Raw genomic sequence first — 22,119 nt, forward strand, 5'->3', positions numbered from 1 at the left:
GCATTTTTTTTTCAAAAGTTGTAGAAAACATGCAATTACAAACACCCCCTCCCCCCCCCCCAACAATTTGCTTGTTTCATTCAGTTTTTTTCATGTTTTTTAATATTTTTTAAAATGTTTTTTATGTGTTTTTATGTGTTTTAAACACACTTCTTTCATTTTTTTTACCTACATGATCTAAAACAAAAAATGTTTTAAACGAGAAAAAACCACCTAGGTATTTTATTCAAAAAAAACAAAAAACGAATTTTTCCATATTTTGATGCATCAAGCCCACAGCAGCTTCTTTTCATAATTATTATTTCAGAGGTCTGAGGGGTCTTAAGCGATATGATTTTAACAAAATAAACTCATTTTACGACGATTTAATAATATCCTTTTGAAAAATTGACTTTTGAATGAATAAGTAAATGAAACTAATTTTCATGATAATTTTTTCTTCAAAAAAAAAAAAAAAAAACATTTTAGTTCGAAAATTTTTGGAATCATTTAATATCTGCCACCTCCCCCTCCCATTTATTGAAAATCAAACCTTGAAGCTCCTTATTTGGTTGTTTATATCGAAAATGAACTTAAATGTCATTGTCAACAATTCTATTCGTGACTGGGCAGTCAAAAATCTTGATTAGGAGTCTCCTAATGTGGAGAAAAAAAGGAGACATAAATACAAAATATGAGCTCGTGTTGAGCAAAAATTCCAAAATAGTGATTTTGTGGCGAGTAACTGACATTTTTTTTTGTATGAGGGAGGAATCGGAACATACAAGTTGAAAGGGGATTACTCCAATTTGATTGTACATAAAACAAATTAATTTGAAAAATCAAAGCGTGCGGTTAAACTTGGATAAAGTAAAATTCTTCAGCTGTTGGTTAATGGAGAGATAATATGATACGAGTATGTCTAAAGTTACATCTTCAGAAATAGTGTGTACAAGAATTGCATAAGATCGGCAGATACTAAGCAACTTAGTATTTATTTCAGCCCTAGGCAAGTATACTTGAGAGTAAGTAGGCAAATGCCAGCGCTGAAATTAGTATTGAGTATATTTGGCTAAGAGAGTAAACAGTAAACACCAACAGAAAATCATCAAGGCAATGGGGTACCACCACCAGCATCAACTTTCCTTAGAATTGCATCATGAAAGGCAAAACAGAAGTTATGAAGTTTCAGATTCAGATCAAGTTGACTTAAAATTATTATCATAGGTAATTCATTTAGAATTTCAATTGAATGTTGCTCACAGGAGTAAGTTTATATTTCAATAAACCATTTGACCATCATTGGTGAGCAATGAGTATATATTCAAGTAACAGGTACCCTTATCTAAGTACCTAATACATATAACCATACCAAAAATTTATGTAGTTCAGCAAAAAAGTATAAAATTCACCACTCTCATATGCTAATTTATCCAAATTAAGCCGAAAAATCATTTTGTCTTCATTACAATATTTTATACTCCGGCTCCGGATACACCGGGCGTTGTAGAATTCAATTATGGTCACTAGTATCTCGTCTGGTACAGGGATGGTTGTAGTATTTCATACATGGGAAGAGCATCGAGGGAGAGAACGAGACCACATCTCGGTTTTTTTCCTCGCCATCCAAACATGTGTGTGAAGTTTTTGGGGCGAGCACGACGTCGAGCTATATTAAAATATGCCTACACATATGGCAACCGAACTCGGAAACTTTATCGTGACTATGTATGTGTACGAAGATGGAACGATGTAAGTAATTTCACTTTAGCTACGAACCACAGTAAAGGATCAACTTTGAGTTTGAATTTTGTTGCGAATTATCAATTATCTCTGTACTAGACTTGCCTACTTATACAATTAGGGTGTCTCATTGTACGGTGCATTATTCAAAATTTAATATTTATCTGATAATCATCGTCGTCGTCGCCGGTCTCTCGTCACAAATTTTATCCTTGAACGAAGGTATAAATTACGGTGCACGAGCATCGAAATCGAAACACCAGGTTATGTTCTATGATACATTCGACGATGTAATACGCCACTGCCACTAGCGTCGTTTTACGTTTATTTTCAATTTTCTTATCTAAATTGTTTTATCCGATAGTTTGCCGCCAAAATCTAATTAATGCGGATCAAAGAGCAATCGCCTCAGACATTCGTATACATTTTATTGTTAACCGACACCATTACCGAGTGAAATGACTTTACAAAAGATCTATGGCGTGTTCAGGCTCGACGATGAAATTATTTTAATGAAATTCCATTCGTATAATCAAACTTGGAACATATTTCCCTCCAAAGTGACATCGTTCTGTAAGCTTTATGGTAATTCGCTGGCCTGGCTGTGTCTTCGGTGACGGCGTTTTCCGAATAAACGGAATCAAAGCTCGTCAATGATGGAAGTGGTGGGTTTAATTCGTCTCAATTTTTATTTATTTTTTCAATTATTCTGCGTTGAGAGGATATAGATATAAAAATTAGGAGAAAAGATGAGATTGATTTTAAATTTTACTGTATTTTGAATAATTGTGAAAAATGAGTCTAATTTTGGGAATTCAATCGGCAGAAATAATATTTCATAATAAGCAAAAAAGATTCTCTTATTTAATGATAATGACCTATCAATGAAATTTATTGTAATGGAGTTCTTAGCAATTAAATTTTAAAGAAAGATGAACAACGAGTTTTCAAAATTTTTAAAAACTGTGACTTTCCTAAAATTCAGTTTAAAATAAATTCTAATTCAACTTCTCAAAAGAAACAGGGAAAGTTATCGTATGGAATTGCCTGTTTGTGGTATTGAAGGAACTATAGGTATGGGAAAGTCGTCATCGTCATCGTCATCGTCGTAGTTGCACTCCTTTACAGGAGATAGCGTATACTTCCATCTATATTAGCTGGTTTCTAGCGTATCTGATAGTTTCTTTCAGGGTCTTACGGGGAGAGCTGGTGAGTTTGTTGTTAACAGCTCCGATCGTTTCCTCCCCCTCGTCGTTCTTTCTTGGATTTTCCCCTGTACTGCTAGCATGAAAATACCGCTTTCTCGTACAGTGGAGTCTTGATAACTCAAACTCTGGTAACTCGAAGCAAAGTTTGTTTCCCTTCAAATTCCCATAAGACTCAATGTAAAATTCACTTCTTTATCTCAAAATAAAAAGTTTGAAACCTTTGATAACTCAGAGTAAAATTTGTTGAAAAGTATAGAAAAAACATCTGCAAGTCGAACGTTACCAACGTTTAGCCTCTATAACTCGAATTTCTAGTTGAAAAAACTTGTAAATTCTAATCTCATTGATACATAACTCTTTTACATTCACATATCAGTTATCTTCAATGGAATTGTACAATCTCATTCCATACTTTCATCTTTTCGACCCATTCACACAGGTTTGTGTTACATGTTTCCACCTCATTCTGATAAAAAAAAAACACACTCATCTAATTCAAACTTTGCTAACTCAAAATGTACCAAAAACTAACCGCTATTACTCGAACTCTGACAACTTGAAAACTCTGATATCATGAAGTCAACTCCTTCTCCTTTCAGCTTCGAGTTATCGAGACTCCGCTGTATTTTATGCGCTAAATACTTTAGCTTTCTGTTCTTGATATCTTCCACTATAACTTTCCACTCCTCTCCCATTCTTGCTACAACTTCCTCATTGGTGATGAAGTCTTTCCATGAGATCCATAGTAGCCTTCGATAGCACCACATCTCAAAAGCGGATACTTTCTTCTCGCATTCTGCACTCATGGCCCATGTCATCGTCTTAATACGCAAAGTGGCCAACTCCATTTTTGTAAATTGTTCAGGAAATGCGAAAAACAGCGTTATCAACTATTGATGGGTGTTACATAGTCAAGGTTATTTATTAAAGTTGAAAAACATTCTGCTAAAATTTTTTTCACTTGACACATTTTAAGCCACTTTGAGTGGAGTTAATACATAAATATGTTTCCAAACTTCAAACGCGGATACTACACCAATGAATTCACCTGACAATGATGTAATTTTCAATGTTGGAAGTTACATATGAAGTGTTCACCTTTCAGCTGGTGTTCATAACTCATTTTCATGTAACGCAAAAATGAAACAGTTTCACGTAGCTAAATGCATAGTGCCTTATCCTTCGGCAGAGTTAGATAATTTTCCTGACTTCAACCAGAGATAATAGACAAATGGGCCTGCACAAGCATGTTTTTAAGGTTTCAACTTATGAATTAATTGAAGAGAAATCAGATGATGCTCATAACTCATTTTGGTCAAAACTTGGAGTTAGCTACTTTGCATATTGAGATGACAATGTTTTGCAGGAATATTCAGAATGGTCCATCTGTAGCATCACATAATTCTCTTTCTCAGACCTGGACTCATTGTTCAATTTCCCAGCTGATAGATGAAAATCTAAGCAAAACACAATATGGCTCTGTAGCAAAAAAAGGGGCTAGAGACGCAATCGCCCTGCTGAACGTGATGGGAAAGTATGCCATTAAAAATTGCGGTCAAATTAAAAATTTTATTAGTGGGGGAAGATCTCAAACCAGTAGACTTGATTACACATGTAACACCAGAGTATGAAAAGGAGCTGTTGAAGATGATAATAATGAAATATACGATGAAGGTACACTGCCTAAGGACTTCAAAGCGGTAAATTTTGTACCAATACCAAAAAAGAATAACTTGCAGAAATGCTCTGAATATTGAACCATCACATTAACGAGCCACTCACTGAAGCTACTATTCACCATCATAAATGCTAGAATTGAAAAGAAGATAGATGAAAATCCAAGTGAAACACAATATGGCTTTGTAGCAAAAAAAGGTGACGAGAGACACAATCGCCCCACTGAAAGTGATGCGAAAGTATGCCATTAAAAATTGAGGTCAAATAAAAAATTTCATTTTTAGTGAATTTTGAAATTTTGCCTCTTCAATTTCCAAAGTGAGCAATTGAGCATGTTCCACTAAAATTGAGTTTGAGAATTTTGAGCCCCTGTTTCAAGTTGATCTGGATAAGAAAATGTTGTTCAAATTACTTTTAGTTTAAAGAATAGCTCTCAACTTTTTTTTTACTCTTAATGATACGTAAATCAAGCTTCCATCTTGAGAGTTAAACTTTGCTACTAATTCTAATTTTTAAAATCTCATTCACTTCAAATTGAACCAGGTAGGTAGTTCTACGATTCATCACTTTATAAGCTTCAAAATTGAATGCTTTTACAAAAAATCATAAATTCAAGGAAATTAAAAGCCCTCCCAACCCTTCAAGATAGAAATGGTAGTTCTTTTACAGAACATTGGAAGAAACTTGTAACAAAATAATCAAGCCGAATAGAAAACCTCAGTTTAGGTTTTGGTTCAAGTATGATGTCAAGTTGTACTCATTGCGAATCTTACTCTGTAATCTGTATTTACGGCGAACTCGTTATGCAAATCTATCAACTTCTGTACTTTTAACGCGACTTGCGTAACTCCTGGAAATACCATTGGAAGGCGCACATTTGATACGAGTACTTTTTCAGCAGTACAGACATCGCTAACTTGGAAGGAAATTCGATCAAAAAGAGCTACGTATTGTACTACGTATTGTACTAGTAATGAAGCGAGTCCGCACACAAGGAAAAAATCCTCGAAAGAACTGCGAATTGTTCTTTGGCTTTTGAACGGGTCATCCTTTTGGCTAACTCGGGACTGGAATTATTCAAAAAGGGGTTAAAATATGTTATACACGAAGCGGAGACTCGTACATGGAATTCCAAATGGATGGAAAAAAAAGGTCCGGTCCTTATAGTGGTACTTAAAATCGAAATGTAATGCTGGATGGTGTGCTTTCCATTTGACATAGTTTAACTCCTTTTAGGAATCATTTCACAGACTGAATAAAAGTGAATTAAGGGTAGAAGTTGCTGGATATATTAGAGATGAAAGTGAAAAGGTGTCGTGTTTATGACGAGGGTTGTTGGTTTCTTTGAAATAAAACACCGTCGCCGACGTGGCTTTTTGCTATTTTCTATATACGACCACGACGCGTGTATTAATCTCGCCTCGAAATTTGATTTTTTTTTCTCCTCGTTAATACGTGGCGAGTAATTTTTAGTATTTTAATGAATCTAAATGCTTACTCGTGCTGTGTTCGGCACACGTTTTACGATATAAACCTCGAAGAATTTACCAAGGGTTTGCGGTCATACCGCTAAAGGTACCGCGTCTTTAAACCGAAGTAAATTCCAACCTAAGTACTACGAACATTTTGTACGAGTACTTATCGTATACGAATACCAAATCGCACCGGTATAGTACAAATACAAATAAACTGCATCTTAACAATCTCGCCGCATATAGCATACCGCGGAAGTAAACATGTAAAAATGCTTTATTCGCTAATAAAATCTCGCTCTAGTCTCCGGAGAATAGAGATGATAAAATCAAACCCGAACGGATTCTCAGAGTAAATAAAATGCAAGGTAAATTGTTATTACGGACTACGAATGGCGAATTCGTGATTATCAATCGAATTTAATTCTTCTGCAGCGCTGCTGCATGCGTTCTTTTTTTTACTCTTTCTCGAAGCGAACGGCGAACGGCGAACGATGAAATCGAATTGTTTTTATTAGTTAAAGCGCTCGATCGCGATATGAATTTTAGAAAGAATAATAAAACCGTGAGATTTGTTATTTATATTTCTCGCAACGTCGTCATCATCGTTGGTAAATCTATGAAAATGAGCATACGCTCAGATTGTCTTTTTTCTCTGTTCCCTTTTGAAAAATCGTAATTTTTCTCCCTCATGTATGACGCTCGCAATGCATACGTAGTACGTTGACAACGAGTGAGATGAATTTTTAATTTTTTTCCTCTCCTTCGCTCCCTCCCCTAGGTTCGTGCAGAAAAATGGAAAAATGACGCCTATAAGAATGAAGATATACGAGTTTATTTTTCTCGACGATGATTCTCGGTAAGTTTGCTGAATTGTTCCTTCAAGAATGATTCAAGTTTGCAGTTTAATGCGCCACCGAGCTGTAAAGACGACGAGATAGCTCGTATTTTCGCACTGCTTTACTACAGTACACTTTTATTAGCATTACGTGACTCATTAGTAATTAGTAAATCATCCGCAAGAAATCGAGAGGGATTTTTCTCACTTATCTACACATCGTATAGTAGGCTTCGAATCGCATTTACGGAGGAATTCCTCCCTCTTCTAAATGGCATATTTTCTCTTATCGAAAATTTTCTCGCAATGCCCCAAGTGTTTTTATGCGTTTTGTGGAATATAAAATTTGGAGGAAAAAATTCACAGTTGGAAATGAAATTCATTTTACTTGAAAAGAAAAATATTGATTTTGAAATCCGGCAGTATTTCACAAAATCTAGTCTATTGATAGACATCGAATAACGCTCAACTGTTCAACTCGAAGGGATGTAACTTTTTAAAATTGGCAGGAAGGTCGCTCAAATTTTCTCGCAGCGTTAGTTATTTTGTTTTCATTTAATTAAAATTTTCTCTCTTGTTTTTTGAACTTCCAATGGAAACTTTGCACATTTTTTCAACTTTCCGGTCTCAAATTGAATAAACGATGGGTTTTTCAAAAGAGATATGATTCGAAATACACAAGGTGTTCAAAAAGTTATTATCAACACCTAAACTTGAAATTTTTCATCAGCTTTGAGCACTAATAATTTTTCAAATTTCAGTTCTGGGACAAAATAGGTATCATCGTGATTATTAATCATTTTTCGCAAATTAATTCTAAGTAATCCTGATAAGAGAACCTCTCGAAATTCCTGCCTCCGGGTTGTCCAAATTGAGCCCCTGAATCCGAATTCACCGTTTCCAGCCATTCTGAAGCCTCCAGCATGATTTTAAATTTTCTCCAGAAGGCGTGGAAATTAATTTGGGCACTTAAAAATCGAGGAAAGACTTATTCTCGACCTGTTTAATGAGCTTATCTATATCCACATTTGTTTCGAATTCTAGGCGGACCACTTCAAAAAAATCTACAACTTTTGGCTCATGGGTAAGCTGTTGAAATGCTCTCAAAACAAACCCCTCCGAACCGAATTTTACCATTTCGAGATATACCGGAGCCTTTGGCGCAAATTTTAATTTCTTCAACGTTTTTGACTTCGTCAAAAGGGGACAGCTAAACTTATTTTCCTCATCTTCTGGAAAAATTCAAAAATTTGGGAATATCAAAAATCACGCTAGAAGCTCCAAAATGGTCAGAAATAATGAAATTAGGTTGGGTATCAATTTCAGAACCAACGTTCATAATCCCCCCTCCCCCCACCAAGAAAAACCAACACCTTGAACATGGATTATTTTCAACAAATCTCTCCAAGTCATGAATTCGTCGTAATGAGCCTTTCTTCTCAAAATCCCCCTTTCTTCACTCCAAAAAATTATAAAGAGACATAGACTTAAACCCTGAAGACTTCAATGTTCAAATGTGGTCTTGTAAACGCATGAAACAGATTTTACACCCTCCTGTTTTTCCAATTTCCATCACGTAACATTACATATTATGTAGCTGTATTTCTTCTGAGGAAAATTCCATCGCAATGGAAGAAAACATTGACATCTCTTTTCTCCTTAGATGAATTTCGCCGTAATCAAAATGATCTACATCTACTCATACACAAGTCGCCATATTCATAAAACCAATTTAAGAGGGAGAATCAGACAATGCATAAGGATATTGTCGATATAGAATTGTGAAATTTCCAAATTCGCGACTCGTTATACAATTTAGTAGATGTACATGTATAACCTTTCGGATGGGAAATTCCTCCAGCAACTCTTATCTGTCGAGTCTTTTTTTTTTCTTCTTTTCAAAAATATATATTTCGAAGAAGCTGCTTTCAGATATTATTTTAAACGCTTGTATATGCGAGGAAAAGCTCGACGAATATTTTTATAAATTATATAAAATTGGATCTGAAGATATAAGTTTTGATTTCATTTTTGCTTTTAGAGACTGCGCTGCGTGAGTGTATCGTGTATGTATAGATATTTTACACACAAGGCAAAAGGGAATTGAATTTTTCAACCGAGTCTGTCTCGTTTGTTATGATAATATGGGTTCGTCGAATAAGTCACATAATTATCCGGCTAGAAGCTTTTTTCCCCTTGATTTTCTGTACGAGTGTATCTACAATTTCGCTATATTTATAAACTAGTTATATATGTACGATTGCATATAGAAATTTATGCAGTGTAATGTAAGTAAAGTACCTAAGTATTAGTTATAATAATTATAATGCTTCACATTACTTATAAGAAGATAGAAATTCAAATCTACCTACGACTACGTCGAAAAAGATTTGATTTTAAAGTAATTCCATAAGGAGACGTTACATTACAAACTACATATTTGTACAAAGTACCTACATAACAAGTTATAATACTAGCAAGATATTATGGCCAAAAGTAAAAGACAGTCAATTTATATGGAATGAGCATTTTACTTTGAGGTATATAATATAATAAGTATACGATTCACATGTGTTTTTTATTCGATACATAAATAGGTATCTCTTGCGATGTACCTACCTACATGTATTTTACGATGTAGTTTTATGTATGTTTTATATAAAGGGGGTTTCACTATGTACGTTGTACGCGTTTAATTTTACGCTCGAATCTAGCTCAATAAATCTAAGCTGGCCGAGTTAAAGACAGGGTGGTATTCCGGTCATGTGTAAAAATTAATACTGATTCGAGTTTACGATGGTCTGCGAAACAGAAAAAAAATACTACGGTGAAATTTTTTTCTACATAAAAGAATAAAAAGTACGCTTGTCTTTATCAGGAAATTATAACTGGTATTAATTTCATACGCTCTGGTAAATATGTAAGCGGCGATTAAATTCAATATATCGTTTTTATTACACCCCAGACACCGTTTAAGAGGGATTTTAAAAAAAGTTATCGGAAAACTAACATAAGATATCGGTTACTTAAACCTTTGGCGCCCGGAAATGGATTAGCGAATGGAATCAATATTCAATATTTTCATTTTTCTGATACGGATTAAAGTTGAAAGTAAAAAATCGTAAAAAAAATTGAGAAAAGTCACCTTATCAGAATTATAATGTACAGGAATTCGACATGAAATTAAGTAGGTAGCCAGAAATGAGTTGGCCAATGTTTCTTCGATGAACTGGTTTACTTGTATACTTGTAATGGTAATTTAGATGTACGAGTAATAAAACGAGAAAAAATCCAAAAAATGTTGCTCATTTGATCATTTTTTTTTCATTTTCAAAAGGGCGGGAGAGCGTTGACCATTTTCAAAAAGACAAACTTGAATTATCAATATTGCAACAAGTGAGCCTTTTATGCTCGGTTCTGAAGTCGTTCGACTACCTACAGTGAAATGAACTACAAATAATAATGTGAATAATAATGTATAGTATGTAGAATAGGTAACGTAATCAAACTTTTTCCTCTCATATTTCTCTCTTTGCGATAACCCGGAGGAAATGATTGGATCCGGTTTGGTGTGATCAGATCAGTGTTGGCAAAACTTTTACATTTCAGTTTTCAGTTTTTGGTTTTAGTTTCAGTTTCTTCATTTCAATTTCAGCCACTTTTTTCCATAAAATTCGTAATTTTTAAAATGAACTACCAGTTTTGATTTTTTCAGTTTCAGTTTCAATTGTTTCAATTTCTTAATTTCAGTTTCGGTTTTCAACCAGTTTCAGTTTTCCATCACTTGATCAGCTCTGGTCAGATCTTCCCTATTATGCCTGATCAATCATGTCTGATAAGATCTATTCACATTTGGAGCGATCCATATTACGTCTTCTGTTCCCTACTGGGAAAGATCAGGTTTGAACAGCTCCAATCCGATCAAAACTTTCATCTGACCCGATCTAATCAGATACAATCATTTTCCCGGAGAATTTGACTGTAAAATGCGGAAATTCTTAGATCAGAATTTTTTTGCACATCACAACTTTTTTGATCCAAGTAAGAAAATTGTCTTATTCTTAGTTTCAACTTCTTAAAATTGGCTTAACTATTGAAACATACCAAAAACTGAAAAAAAAACAATTTCATGTACATCCAACACATTTTAGCAAAAATTGCATGTGCACGTTAAAAGGTGAAGTAGGTATTTTGGAATTTGAGCAAAACCTTGCAAAAGTGGAGTAGATTTTTGAATAGTATCAAAAAATGAGTAGGTAAAAAAGTAGGTAAGTACCTACAAATATTGGTAATGAAAATTGAAGGAAATTTTGTAAAAATTACAATATGAAATGTCATTAAAAACTAGGCAATATCGTTGTAAAAATCAGTGAAAATAATTCAGTAGAATTGAGCAGTAGTGGACAGAAACTGCTTTAAATATCTTTAAACTTATTAAAATGACATTAAAAAACAATATTAAATGGCTAAAAGTTGATGAAGTATCTCAAAAGTCAAAATTTGAGATGATGATTTTGTAAAAATTACTTAAATTATTGAAATTTTATCATACTTACATTGAAGTAACAAGAAAATTGTTGAAATAACATATCAGTTGTTGAATTTTGAAAAAAATCGGGAGAACTGGGCGAATTCTTTCATAAATTGCTTCAACATTTGCCAAATTTCATTGAAATGGTTTAAAATGATGAAAAGTTGATGTAAAAATCACAAAACTGGGGCAAATTTACCTCACGAAAATGCCTCAAAGTTTCATAGGTAAATTGTTGAAAGCCATAAAAATTATAAAGTTACAAAAATTCAAACAAAATGAAAAATGTAATGAAAAACTGTAAAATTTGCATAAAAATTGATGAATGATGATTGATGAATATTACTGAAAATTGATAACAGTAACCAAAAAAAATTGCTCAGAACAGATAAAAATATTTCATAAGTTGAAATTTGAGCGGAATCTTGCAAAAACTGTTCAATTTTTGAGAATTGTCAAGAGTTGACCAGATAGTATCAAAACTGAGTGAAAGTTTATAAAAATTACATACCTACCTACTATTTTTTTCAAATCTCGTTGAAAAATACCATAAATTTATGGAAAATCAAGAATTGAGTCAAATGTTTCAAAATCTCCTTAAAACACCGAAAATATTTGGAAAGTTGATGCTGTACAATAAAATCTGAGCAAAATCACATAAAAAATGAAAAAGAAACTGCGGCTTTGCGAGTGATGATTCTTCAAGAAGGATTGGCAAAAGAGTTTTATTTTTCAATCCCGGCTTGGAGTTATCTTCAAAGTTTGATTCTTTTTTTAGAAAGCATTTCAAAAGAGTCGAGTTGCCCTCATTAACTCTCTAAAATGAGTTGAATCGACCAAAGAGTTGATTTTTTATCAATATTATACTTTCCCAAACCAATGAGTATCATTTTACAAAAACTACCCAAATACGGTAGGTTATCTAACAAAATCACTTCAAGACCTACAAGTCATGATCATTGATTTCATAATAATTTTGGCTACTCTCGTCGCGAGTACCTCATTTCGAAAACAATCTTTTTTGTATGGTGAATTGCTGATTCCTGACATTGACATCCATGTCAGCGAGTATAAAAATATTACCAATTTCATTCGCCGAGTCATTCTCAGGCCCCAAAGGATTACTGTAAATGAGATTTCCAATCATAGTTGAAAATATTCAAGGTATAGCTACAAATAACTATAAAGCTAATAATTATTGGTAATCGCAATAAAAATCACTGCAATCGATCAAACGCACACGAATCTAAAAATAATTAGCTGTCGGCTTCATCTCACGTGAAAAGTATTCCTTCTCGGGCATTTTTTCAACTGTCAATGGTTGGTTGGGTGAAAATAAAAGGGGGTAAAAGTAAAAAGCGAGAAACAGAAATACTCCGCCAGGTGGGTGGGTCTGGGTACGTACAAGATGCGATGATATAAATTCGACAGTTAAATGATGAATGGTAATGACAAACTGGAACGTTTATCTCGGAACAATTTAAATTCCACCGCAAGAATTTGACGATAGTGGCGATGGCGTAGTACTCGGCTGTATACAGACTATGCAGAGTAACAGCAGCCAGGAAATTAAAAACCGACACGATGATATAGCTTTTTTACCCTTTCGAATTAAGAACTTTTTAACTGTGGAAAGTTTTTCGGTGTAATTTAAATGAAATGTTTTTTGCGGTACGCCCTTATTCGGGGTAGTTCGCCGAATTAAGTATAAGGGTTGCCGGTATTGCCACACTATACGGTCGAGATTAATGAATCAATGTGTATGTGCAGAATACAGTGTAGTGTACGTACGAGAAGGTAAGGTAAGGTATAACCTGGAACCCTTTTTGATTAGTAACGATTTCCTGATTGGAAATGGAAGCTTTTTTCATTAGAGTGAAACCATATAGTTATAGCTAGCAGAGATGTGTGTCTAGTGTGCTTGGAAACGGTTCCTTCGTATTTTATGAGAAAGTGCACCAGTGGCTCATGAATGAAGTACAATGTATAAGTACACGTATAAAAGGTTAGTACAGAGAGTACATACTGCATACTACATACAGCCAATAGGTCGTTGGAGAATAACACATTTCCATTTACTAAGAAGATGAGACTTGAGAGCCATTACGATAACGTCGTCGTTATTTCGCATTGCAACAGCAAAGTAAATGCACGTAACGATAGTTAAGTAAACGTTCTCGTCTTGCATTACTGATAATGTAGCTAATAATTATAAATTACCTGAAACTGAGTAGCACGTTGGTTGAGATACTGCATGTAATGAACATTCGTGAATTATTCAAGATCATAACCGTCCAGAATGCGAGATAATCTTATTCCAGAACCATGATTCGCGAACAGTGATAACAAAACCATTGAGATTAAGTATTCGATGGTGATACAACGCGACGCGAATAATCTGCATAAGATGTGAACCAATTGAAAACGCGAAACACTCGTTGAATTGTGAAATTGATTACCGATCCTTTAACCCTTAAATGCCACTATGTGGTGAATTTCACCACACCAGTTTTTCGTGCGTTACGCTGGAAGGAAAGAGTGCTCAGGTGGTAACGACTATTGGTACATGTGTGTGTATGTCTTGCGCTTCAATTCCGCTGTTGAGCATATTGCATACTTTTTTATTTTAAGGGGCAGAATTTTTTAAAGATGAGTGAAGTAAAAATTTTTTTTGAATGTTTGCATTTTTTTTGCCCCTTAAATGAGAAAGATAGGCAAGTTGCTGTATATAAATTGGTAGAGCATGGATACATAAATATTTATCAGGCGGTAGTTTCATTCCAGCCGCTTTCGATTGGCCACAAAAAATTGTCAAAAAATATGGAAAAAATGGCATTTTTTCAAAAAATTCTGCCCCTTAAAATACGAAAGTAGGCAATGAGTCAAACATGTCAAATGAAAGGGTGAACATTTACACACATGTATCAGGGAGCTATAATATCATGTCACTCGTCAGTACAGCGCAGAAAAATTTTGAAAAAATATCAATTTTTTATAGTGGCATTTAAGGGTTAACAAAAATATATTGTATCTACTTAATAATTAATAATAAAGAATAGATCATTTTGACCGATGACCGAACAAAGCACGCACATTGAACAACATTGCCAACCGCAGCGAACTGTTATCTTATCTTATCTTATCAGAACCGGAGAACGTTCTCAAACGATTACGTCATCGACCATCAGGTTCTCGGTTCTCACGTCACTGCAGTTAGTTTGTCAGGTGTCACTGGAGGAGGTACCATAATAAAAGTCAAAAATTAAAAATTGTACAGAACAAGAAGCACCCAAGACTTTTTTCAAAAATAAAAAAAAGTGTTTGTATTTAGAAATAACTTTTTTACTTTGTCATCTGTTGCTTTCATTAAATTTGAATTTGAATGATTGATTCCTGAAAAAAATGTCCATTAAAAAAGTCGAAGATTAATAAAATTTCAATGTGAGCGAAGTGCTAACTGCTAAATACGAGTAAATCTAGATTAAAGTAAATCTAGATCAGGGGTGCCAAATATGATAACATTAGTCATGTGTCGCCGACAAAGGAGAAGGTAAGTCACGTTTTCCAGAATACTCGCCTTAAAAAAAGTTCATGAACTTTCTTATTTAAAAGCGAAAATACACTTGTAAATTTTTGAAAATAAAATGAAAAACAACTTCATTTTTGAACAGAAAATGAAGATTGCAAATTTCTTAGTAAACTTCATTTTTGGAGAGAAAATGCAAAATTCATTTTTGAAGGAAACACGAAACGAAAACTTCATGGAACAAATGTGCTAAAAAATCTAAGCTTTAGAAAAAATGTCGATTGTGAAAAACTTTTTGAAAAAAAAACTTCTCTACAAAAGAAAAAAAAACCTTACTTATTCGAAAATTTTTCATCTTAATTCTTGAAACAAAATTTGTTCTTGACCTCAACTTTCAAAAATGAATTCATTGTTGAAGTAAACTGTTGATTGTTCAAGCCATTTGAGAAAACCTCTTTTTTGACCAAACTTTTTCTCAGAAGAAACTTCTCAAATGATCATTTTTTTTCGAAAACAAAATTATCAATTTTTTGGGAGGGAGGGGAGGGGAGGGACTTTTTCATAGGGGAAAACTGGTGAGAAAATTCGGTTTTGTAAACAACTCATAAAGATATGTATCTATCTACATATTAAGGTTAATGAAAAATTCCTAAGACAAACACATTGCATAGGTACCTATATAAAAAAGGATTGAAAACATGTTAAAATTACGAGAGAATAAAACGAAAAAAATGAGTAAAATCCACGAAAGTCGCCAAAAAGGAATGAAATTTTTGCATAGATAGGTTAAAACTGGACAATATGTAGTAAATTTTATCTAAAAAATTGTTTAGGTTGAACAAAACTCACACATATGGACATAAAATGATGAAAGTTCCGTAAAATTTGACTTTCTTTTCTAGAGAAATCTCATAAAAAGTTGAATAAATTTTCTTATCTACCTATCTATATAAGTTTTGAAAACACGTTAAAATGTAAAAACATTAAATAAGACATTAAATTCAATTTTTTTTTAATAACAAAAAAATAGGAGGGGGAATTACATAAATAAAAATTATTGAAATGAGAAAATCTGTTAAAAGGACATAGTCCGGCATGAGACAATAGGAGTAATTGCACCCTCCCCCCCCCCGATCCTCCAGGACAACTTTTTTCTTAAAGGGGACATCCTAAGGAACATTTCAAAGCAAACTTGCCAAAAAAAAAAGTTGGCCTTACTTACAAAATGGCGGCCATTTTGATTGACAGGTCAGCCGAAATCGCAGATTTTGCGTTTCAACATAGGACTTGGACGAACTTTTTCAAACTTTACGAAGGTAGATCGAAAGATCATGCAAAAATTTACCACCTGTCAAAATTTCAAGTGCTAAAGTGCGTTTTTCGATTTTTGGTGAATTTTTGAAAATCGAATTTAGGCCAAAAATGAGGGGAAAAATCAAAATTTTGTCAAATTGACCAAGAAAGCTGAAATTTGGGATACTATAACCTACTTTCGACATGCCAAATCAATTGGAAATGGTTTCAACCCGTTTTGAGCAGTTCTGGAGCCTCCAGCAGATTTTTGAAACTCGAAATTCCCACAAAATTCCATCAAATTGGAGTTGTAAAGCTAAAATTTATTCTAAAAACTAATTTCAATACGCTACGAACAGGTGAATTTCAAGTCGTTTTGGAGTCTCCAGCGACTTTTTGAAAATTTCTGAAGCCTCCAGCAGATTTTTGAAACTTTAAATTTTCACAAAATGTCATCAAATGGAGATGGAAAGCTGAAATTTACTCTACACTACAATTTTGACACCCTCTGAAGACGACTTCAGATGGGTTCAAGTCATTTTAGGTCCTCCAGCAACTGTTTTGAAAATTACTGGAGCCTCCAGTAGATTTTTGAAACTTGTAATTTCCCCAACACTAATTTATCAATTGGAGTTGGCATGCTGAAATTTACTTCGCAGACTACATGGTGGTTTCAAATGGTTTTGAAGCTTCCAGCTACTTTTAGGAAATTTCAATTTTCCAAAAAAACGTCATACAACCTTTCAAAAAGTTGCTGGAGGCTCCAAAACGACTTGAAATTCGCCAACAGTCAACTTCGTAGCGTATTGAAATTAGTTTGCAGAATGAATTTCGACTCTCCATCTCAGTTTGATGAAATTTTGGGGAAATTTCAAGTTTCAAAAATCTACTGGAGGCTCCAGTAATTTTCAAAAAAGTCGTTGGGGGCTCTAAAATGACTAGAAATCCACCAGAAGTCGTTTTCAGAGGGTGTTAAAATTGGAGTGTAGAGTAAATTTCAGCTTTCCATCTCCATTTTGATGAAATTTTGTGAAAATTTAAAGTTTCAAAAATCTGCTGGAGGCTTCAGAAATTTTCAAAAAGTCGCTGGAAGCTCCAAAACGACTTGAAATTCATCTGCAGTACTTCGTAGCGTATTGAAATTAGTTTTTAGAATAAATTTTAGCTTTACAACTCCAATTTGATGGAATTTTGTGGGAATTTCGAGTTTCAAAAATCTGCTGGAGGCTCCAGAACTGCTCAAAACGGGTTGAAACCGTTTCCAATCGATTTGGCATGTCGAAAATATTTTGAAAAAATTTACGAATACCGTTTTACCCCCACAAATAGTAAGATAACAATTGCTAACCTTTTTGAAAACAGCAGAGGAAATTTTTCAGTTACTGAAGAGCTCCTGAGAATAGAAACAAATTGATAATTTTTCTCTGAAAATGGTCCATGAATGATTTAAATAGTGGTCAACTTACTGTGTTATATCCCAAATTTCAGCTTTCTTGGTCAATTTGACAAAATTTTGATTTTTCCCCTCATTTTTGGCCTAAATTCGATTTTCAAAAATTCACCAAAAATCGAAAAACGCACTTTAGCACTTGAAATTTTGACAGGTGGTAAATTTTTGCATGATCTTTCGATCTACCTTCGTAAAGTTTGAAAAAGTTCGTCCAAGTCCTATGTTGAAACGCAAAATCTGCGATTTCGGCTGACCTGTCAATCAAAATGGCCGCCATTTTGTAAGTAAGGCCAACTTTTTTTTTGGCAAGTTTGCTTTGAAATGTTCCTTAGGATGTCCCCTTTAAGAAAAAAGTTGTCCTGGAGGATCGGCGGGGGGGGGTGCAATTACTCCTATTGTCATATGCCGGAGTAACATTAAAACGCGAAAAAAAAACAAATATTGAAAGCTCTGAAAATTCTTCCAAAATGATGTTTCAGTAAAATTTTACAAAATATGACTAAATTTTATTGCAATTCACCAAATAATGAAATTTGTGTGAATTTGACAAAACTTTACAGAAGTTGCATCGGAGATGTCGGAGGACCATTGAAGGGTTCTCACGTTTTCCGTTTTGTGTAAGCAACTATTCCGAAAATTGATGATTCAAAATAAGTACCTAGGTAATCATTTAAAATTTTACTCGACAAATTGTTCGGTAAATCAAAACAAAAATCAAAAAATGTCTCAAAATGAAAAAAAATGTACTAATGAAAGTTTTTGAAATAATCAGAAGTTTTTATTTTAATCACCTGTTAAGAAAACCTTTTTAGATTAGGTAACATTTTTTTGATTTCAATCTCATTTCAGTTGCTGTCTGAACTTTCTATTCATCTCTAACAGCAACAATGATTACAGGTATTGTATAGGCATAATCAGTGGCGTAAAAAGTGAGAGGGGGATGTTCTCAAGTACCTACATACCTACTTTGAGCGCTATGTTTTCAAACGTGCTGACTGGTCAACAATTGTAAAGTTTTCATGCGTATAAATTGCTCAAAAACAGTTGAACTTCCTAATTTTGTTCCAAACATCTCAAAAAAATATTTTTCTTATTCAAGAAAAAACCTACTGCACTCTTCAGGTGAAAATTTAATGTTCTACAATTTGGTTCTCTTAATTTTTTTCGTAGAATTCCTATAGTTTTTCTTGAAATTGAATTTTTGTAATGGACAAACTGTTGTCGAAATTCAAATTTTTCATCACAAATAAGTGATCCAAGTTGAATTTTCTGGTTTTAGGTCAACATAGGTAGGTAGGTACCTACCTAATGTTTCAAAAATAATTCCTAATTTTATGAGATTTTTATTATGTTTAATCAGTCTTCATTCTGACCGAACTGAAAATTCTCTTCAGTATACGTAGGTTGTATGTAATTTGCATAAAAAATTTTTAATTTTAATTATCTCCTACACTGAATCTTCGCTTTAATTCAGGTAAATAGTTATTCATTCAAACTTTTGACACAGCCGGATCAAATAATTCACCATTTTCGTTAAACTAACAAAAGTTTTTTTTTTATCCGACACTTGATAGCGACTAAAAAAGAATGTGACAAAAGGTATACGAGAAGAAAAAAATGTAAAAAAGTATTACCATTTGGTAAATACGGCGGTGATAAAGGTGTAGGTCGAAGACAGATATGGAATGCTTAAAGGGGCATTTTTTTCACGCATATAGGTACCCATCTCACTTGTCCGAAGTTTGGCGCGAAAGGTGTTCGAGTGTATTTTTATGGAGAGGTACGTATACCCAAAGCCGTATAGATAAGGAGCGAGCGGCGCGGCGGTGAAAAACAAACCGAAGAAAAAATTCATTACACGCACAGCCTAAGGATGTATACACGTGGTAATAGAACAAAAGCAGGGGGGTGTGCGAAAAATACGTATATAGGTTGAAAAATTACTCTCATAGATGGGTCACGACGTTGAAAGAAACGAACGTAAATTTTACTTTTTGACAGTTATTTGAAAAACGAGAAGAGAGCCTTTTGGTAAATATGATAGTTCCTCTATGAAACATTCTTACGTCTTTTTATTTTTAACTCGCATTTCTGAAAAGGCGCACGACGTATTAATAACGTCAAGAAAGAATTTAATTAAAGGAATCCGCCGAAAATCGACGACGACTACGACGACGAAATAACAAACAAATTCTGCCTTCTCGAATTTCGTCGCGAAGCTCATCGTCTCTCGTTCACGCGGTGCAATTGCATAGTAAGTTATTCGTCCTTTTCACCAGCTCTCGTATTACTTACCTGATATGCGTATTTTATAACCATAGCGCACATATATAGGCTCCCTCATTCCAGAAGAAGAGCAAAGAAAATGAGAAAAACTCGACTAATAAACGCCTTTGCGATATTTCGAATAGGCCGGTACGTGTTTGGGAGAAAAAAAGAAAAAGATTAAATGAGTCCCGATCGTGTTAATAAATTGCTTTTCTAACACATGTTTCGCATAATCGATAAATATTCTCACCTTAAATTGTATTTCAAAAGTTGGCGTGAAATTTTGCGCTATTTTTCCTTTCGCAGTCTAATAAATTTTTATATAACGTTGCCAGTTTGCAGGTTTATTTGCAATTTTGCATAAATACGCGAGAGCAAAAACACGTTGTAGTTTTTTTTCTTTACTTCTTTCAAAAATAAAAGTAGGTATTTCACCGAATATAAGCGAGGTAGGTACATAATTTATATCTACTTTTAATAACCGCGACGTATACAGAGGATTTTTTTTCTCTCATCCAAAACCCGTAAAATATTCTAATATTAATGTTTGTAAAGTTTGAAGGAAATTGGCTATGAAACTTTTTAACGTACTCGTTTACGAAATTAATATCGTAAAGAATTTTTTTTCACTGTGCGGTGGCATGGTGCTGGTGTGGCTCGAGCGTTTCAACTTATGTAAATCTACTCGTCGTTGCACTGCATCGAAATCTGTGGATTTTTTTTCCTTTACTTTCAGCAACGAAAAAACGCCTGATGGTATAAAGTATATCTATAGCATCGAGCTAATGGAAACGAGTAAATATCTTATAACCTATGGATATTTTTTTAATCGACTAATGTCAACTTTTCAAAGGAGTTCATTTCCAACGAATTCCACCCACAGTATAATGTTTATTTCTAATCTCGCGCTAGTGGACTTTTTGAAGGGTCAACGAACGAAATGTATACACGATTTGCGCCTATTCGCTATAAATGAACAAACACAGGAAATTTATCTGACGTCGGTGAAATGTCGATGTTTTTAAAATGAGCAAACGTCTAACCTGAAATGAAGCTTGAATGCAGCTGGATGTGGATGAAGTGACAGCGTGTGAGAGATAATAAAAAGAACTATGTCAATTATTTTCTCAATGAATGTGATACAAAACTGTATCGTCTTTTGGCCTGTTTTTTGGGACAGGATCAATACTTGGAACACAACACGATTTTTATGTTTGAAAGCAAGATGACATTGTAACATAGACGATCCGAGCTTGTTGATTATTTCTCTAAACTCGTTTACCATGATGTTCCATTATTGGATTGGGAATGAAATTGTAAAGTGTCATAAACAGAAAAGTTTTTGTAAAAAGGAGCATTTTTTCATAAAATTTATACTTACCTAGGTACTTAATGGTTTTATTCTTGAAAGCCCAGATACCGGTACCCCAAGTTTTAACCATTTCTATACAGTATTTTTTAGTGAACGAATTGATTAATTTTTTGAAAGAATCATTCGCGAACGAATAGATTCATTTTTAGCGAATCATTCGCCAACGAATGATCAACTCTTGAATTTATAAATCAATTCGTTCGTGAAGGAGTCACTTACACGAATCAATTCGTTCGTGAATGATTCACCAAAAATTAAGTAACAGAATCGATATTCGTTCGCGAACGAGTCACTTATACGAATCAATTCGTTCGCGAACGATTCACTAATAATCAATTAAATGAATCAACTCGTTCGCGAACGAGTCATTTATACGAATCAATTCGTTCACGAACGAGTCACTTATACGAGTCAATTCGTTCGCGAACGAGTCACTTATACGAATCCACGAATGGCTCGCCAAAAATTATTCAATTCGTTCGCGAATGATTCGCTAAGAAATTATCAAATTCGTTCACTAATGACTCACCAAAAATTATTCAATTCGTTCGCGAACGATTCAATAAAAATTAATTAAATGAATCAACTCGTTCGTGAACTAGTCATTTATATAAATCAATTCGTTCGCGAACGAGTCACTTATACGAATCAATTCGTTCGCGAATGATTCACCAACAAATTAATAAAGTCCCACTCCATTAGATACAAAAAAATATTTCCTCAATTTTCAGAAGTGATTATCTTTCGATTTTTCACATACCT

The 22,119-nt window shown here is 34.0% G+C and overlaps 1 protein-coding gene and 1 long non-coding RNA gene across 3 annotated transcripts in view; one reads left to right on the forward strand and one right to left on the reverse strand.

Annotated features, from left to right (window-relative positions):
• Positions 1 to 13,805, reverse strand: part of LOC135836810 (uncharacterized) — a 215,769-nt gene extending 201,964 nt beyond the window's left edge. For both annotated transcript variants that reach the window (XR_010557084.1, XR_010557083.1), the window contains exon 1: positions 13,669 to 13,805. This is a non-coding gene — a long non-coding RNA (uncharacterized LOC135836810). The remainder of the gene's footprint in view (positions 1 to 13,668) is intronic.
• Positions 1 to 22,119, forward strand: part of LOC135836791 (TWiK family of potassium channels protein 7-like) — a 96,009-nt gene that overhangs the window by 1,594 nt on the left and 72,296 nt on the right. The gene's annotated exons all lie outside the window — the stretch shown is intronic.

This window comes from Planococcus citri, chromosome 2 (assembly GCF_950023065.1).
Source record: "Planococcus citri chromosome 2, ihPlaCitr1.1, whole genome shotgun sequence".
In the NCBI taxonomy this organism is placed as follows: domain Eukaryota; kingdom Metazoa; phylum Arthropoda; class Insecta; order Hemiptera; family Pseudococcidae; genus Planococcus; species Planococcus citri.